Source organism: Muntiacus reevesi, chromosome 2 (genome assembly GCF_963930625.1).
Source record: "Muntiacus reevesi chromosome 2, mMunRee1.1, whole genome shotgun sequence".
Classification (NCBI taxonomy): Eukaryota; Metazoa; Chordata; class Mammalia; order Artiodactyla; family Cervidae; genus Muntiacus; species Muntiacus reevesi.
Window position 1 is genome coordinate 257,577,438 of NC_089250.1, and position 4,452 is coordinate 257,581,889.

The 4,452-nt window shown below is 47.5% G+C and overlaps 1 pseudogene; it reads right to left on the reverse strand.

Moving 5' to 3' along the window:
* Window positions 1-2,525: 2,525 nt before the first annotated feature.
* On the reverse strand, window positions 2,526-3,391 carry LOC136157482 (histo-blood group ABO system transferase 1 pseudogene; annotated as a pseudogene).
* Window positions 3,392-4,452: the final 1,061 nt, after the last annotated feature.

Genomic DNA, 4,452 nt, shown 5'->3' on the forward strand with positions numbered 1-4,452 from the left:
TTCTGGAACTCTCTTGCTTTTTTGATGATCCAGCAAATGTTGACAATTTGATCTCTAGTTCCTCTGCCTTTTCTAAAACCAGCTTGAATATCTAGAAGTTCACGGTTCATGTATTGCTTGGAGAATTTTAAACATTACTTTACTAGAGCGTGAGATGAGTGCAATTGTGTGGTAATTTGAGCATTTTTTGTGGGCCCAAGATAAGGTGAACTGGAGGCATGAAAGTGAATGTGTCCCCACTGATGGAGGTGGTTGGTGAGAGGCTTGGTGAGAGTGCCTCTTGTGGTGGCTGCTTGGCTGAGGCAGGCGGGGATGAGGGTCTGGCTGAGCACCCAGGCCTGGTGACCTGCCCTTCCCCGCTCAGCTCTGCCAATGGGCTTGGCTGGTGGTGGTTTCCCTGATGGAAATCGCATAAACTGCATTCTCCAAATCTTCACCCATGGGAACTGCTACCTCTGAATCCTAAAGACCCGAGTGGGTGGTGCCTGCCCCTTCACTTTCAAGTCAGGCTGTTTCTGCAGGACTTGATACATGGTGGGTGTGGGGGTGGGGGTCCCGGGGGTGGGGTTATCCCCCGTTTCAGATACTTGGATGTGATTGAAGTGAAATAATGTTACAAGCAGAGGGACCATGGTGGGAAAGGCTTGGAAGTGCATTTGAGTGGAGTATTTGGGAAACCTGGGGCCAGTCTCCTCTCTAGTCTCCTGTCTACAGGAAATAGATTTGGAGTGGCTGGCAGGTTGAGCAGTTAGGGCTTTATCTGAAAGGGATGGTGGACATGGAGGCTTTTGAACCTAGAGTTAGGGCTTTAAAAGGTTCCCAGAGGTGGGAGGGAAGTCCAAAAGGGAAGGAATGTATGTATACATGTAGCTGATTCACTCCGTTGTGCAGCAGAAACTAACACAACATTGTAATGCAATTATACACTAATTAAAAAAAAAAAAAAAAAAAAAGGCTTCCCTGGTGGCTTAGATGGTGAAGAGTCTGCCTGCAATGCAGGAGGCCTGGTTCGATCCCTGGGTCAAGATGGGTCAAGGAAATGGCAGCCCTCCCTAGTATTCTTGCCTGGAGAAGCCCATGAACAGAGAAGCCTGGCAGGCTACAGTCCATGGGGTTACAAAGAGTTGAGCACCATTGAGAAACTTCACTTTCTTCTTTTTCTTTAAAAAAGAAAAGAAAATGCAAGAAAGTATACAGCAAAAATCAGCTCTCATTATAAAAGAAATTAAAACATTTTGGGGGAACCCCATTAAAAAAAATAAAAGGCTCCCAAAGGCAGCTTAGGGTAGAGTGGACATGGGGGTGGTAATGAAAATGAAAGTGGGAGATCTTGAGAAAAATTTGCTAGCCTGTATCCAAGAATAACCATGAGGTCTGGACCAGAGCAGTAGCCAGAGAGGGGTGTCTGGAGCCCTATACAAAGGTCACAGGATAAAAGTCTCTGGAACTGACCAAGCCCCATAGCAACCGTTGCCATGAACCTCTGGATCTAAACCAACCAGTTCCCTGACCCCATACTAGGTAAAATGCCTACCCTATTACCCACCTTATAGCATCCTAATCAATCACCTAATGCCACCATTCCAATAGGAATTTTCTCTGTCTTGAGACTATAAAAATTGGCTGCTAGCCTGCAAAAGGGTTCGGCTCACCTTTGAGCTGGCCCACTTTTCTGTGTATCCCACTCAAATAAACTTTATTCTCCTCTCATTCTGCCTCACATCTGGAAATTCTTTTCCAACTCCCGCACAGACCACAACAGACTCCTGTCTAGACACAAACAAGAGCCTTTGTGTCTAGGAGCATTTTTACTTGTCCTGGAAAAAAAAATCTCATCTCTGATCACTGAAACACCAGGGCAAGCTAAGACTCCCTGCTCCCCCCACCCCAGCCTCCGACCTCGGCCTCCTCCATCCTGAAGGGTGCCAGGAGCACATAGAAGCTAAAGGTGGTGCCAACTCAGGAAGTGTGTTTGAGTTCTGGAATCAGGCCAGCCTAAGGTGTGTGTTTGGTGTATGAAGAGTTGGGGAGAGAGGACAGGCCTGTCTGAATTTGCAGGGGATGGTGAGAGGCATTAGCAGTTTCTCTCAAAAAAAAGGGGGGGCGGGGAGGAAGTAGCTGCTGCTGCTAAGTCGCTTCAGTCATGTCCAACTCTGTGCAACCCCATAGATGGCAGCCCACCAGGCTCCCCCATCCCTGGGATTCTCCAGGCAAGAACACTGGAGTGGGTTGCCATTTCCTTCTCCAATGTACAAAAGTGAAAAGTGAAAGTGAAGTGACTCAGTCGTGCCCGCCTCTTAGCGATCCCACGGAGTACAGCCCACCAGGCTCCTTCATCCATGGGATTTTCCAGGCAAGAGTACTGGAGTGGGGTGCCATTGCCTTCTCTGAAAGGAAGTAGAGTTACACCCTTTCTTATAAAACTGGTTTTAATTTAATGTCTGGAGGAAGAGAACTGCCTGGCCATCACCTCTCTCTGAGTCCTTTCTGGAAGCTTCCTTTGGTAAGTCCTGATTTTGTTGCAATTAGTTGACAGTTTTAAATCTAATCCTCTTTATGTTGTAAGGCAACCCTGGCTTTTGCTCATCCCAGACACCCTTTGATTTCTGTTCAGCCCACATGTACTCAGGGGAGAGGATCTTGGTAGGTTTGTGGTATAAAGCAGGTATTTGTTCAGGTGGCTCTCATCATTTCACGTGGCCTCAATGTGATTGGCCTGATCAATCACCATCATCTCATGGCAGGCCTTGGTGAGTTTGTAAACCTCTGGCACGGACCCCCCAGATAAGGCCCCTGTGTAATAAAAGTCCCCCTAATCTTCAGGAATACGGGCCTGTGACCTGAGGCCGGCATTCATGGGGGAAGTTTTCTCGACTAAGCTCATAGAAGTAAGAATGCAGGGTGCCAAACAAGGAGGAGAGGATCTCCATGCCCACATGATCACTAAACTTCATGTCCACATTTGCACATACAAGGTAATTCACCTCCTCGTGGAAGCGCTGCTCAGTAAAATTTCTGATCACCTCCATGCAGTGCATGGAGATCTCCTGCCAGTTGTCACAGCTCTGGACCTTGAGGATGACAATCTGCCGTCCTTTCTGAAGGGGAATGCGAGGAAAGTAGTCTGGCCAGTCAGTGAAGATATAGTAGTTCACCCTGTGTCCCACCATGAAGTACTTCTCTGCTGTCTTCAGGAATAGCTTCAGGTGGAAAATGTTTTTTTTTTTACAACAAACACAGTTAATCCAATGGTGATATTCTGAAGCTGGAACTGTTCATTCAGGATGTCGGTGTTGAAAGTCCTGTCCCAGATGATGGGAGCCAGCCAGGGGGTCACAGGAAGGACATCTTTCCTAGGGGGTGTTAGTACATCTGGCTGGAGATTCAACATGCTTGATAATCTTACACCTTGTTCACCATGGGTTTTTCTAAGAACCTTGCTTGCCCAAGTTAGGATGCTTTCCAACTTCTGGCTTCTTGGATTCAGGTAACAATAGCCAAAGAAGGCCAAGGCAAGAGGTATTAAAAGAAGAAAGTTCACTCGATGAAGTAAGTAATATATTGGGTTCTTTAACAATGTCTTGACAAGTCAGGCCATGCCTCTGCTTCGGACTGTTAAAACCAGGATCACCTAGATGCTGCTAAGAACCTGCCCCTTCTCACTCTTCCACTCACAGCGGTCTCTCCTGGGCCCAGGAAGGCAGGACGCATGGACCACAAGGTGCTTGTGTTGCCTGGTCCTCTTGAGATTCTACCTGCTAGGGGCTCCTGGGAGTTGGGTGTTTAGGACTCAGCTTGGTGCTGAGTAAGACTTCTGGACTGGCAGAATCTTGATAAATTCAGGTTTGATATAAGATCATGTCAAAGTAACCAGGTGGTAGGATTCGGTCAACTGTCTACTAACTTCCAGGCCAGCTTGTAGGAGAGAAGGCAGGGCTCCTGAAACAGGCTCAGGAGACTAGCTGAAGGGCAGCCACTGAGCAGGTCAAGAACAGAGATTGTGATGAAAGCAGGACAGGGCAGCCGCCCCCAGAGGACCTGACCAGGACCTCAGAGGGTTTGTGGTCTGGCCTTCTCTAGATACTTACTGACTGTGAGAAATTTACATAAGCACTAATTTCCTGAAAAGTCAATCAAGCTGAGAACAGACTGTCTTCAAGGTCACATGCATGCAGTCTGTTGTGGACCATCATTCAGGAGGCCTCATTTGGTAATTGTAGTGCAACAGATAAAAGATCTTTAGATCAAGGATTGTTTTCCTGTATTACTCTTTGTTGTTCTGTCGGTAAGTCGTGGCTGACTCTTTGCAACCCCATGGACTGAAGCACACCAGGCTTCCCTGCCCTTCACTATCTCTCGGAATTTGCCCAAACTCATGTCCATTGAGCTGGTGATGCCATCCAACCATCTCATCCTCTGTCGCCCCCTTTTCCTCCTGCCTTCAATCTTTCT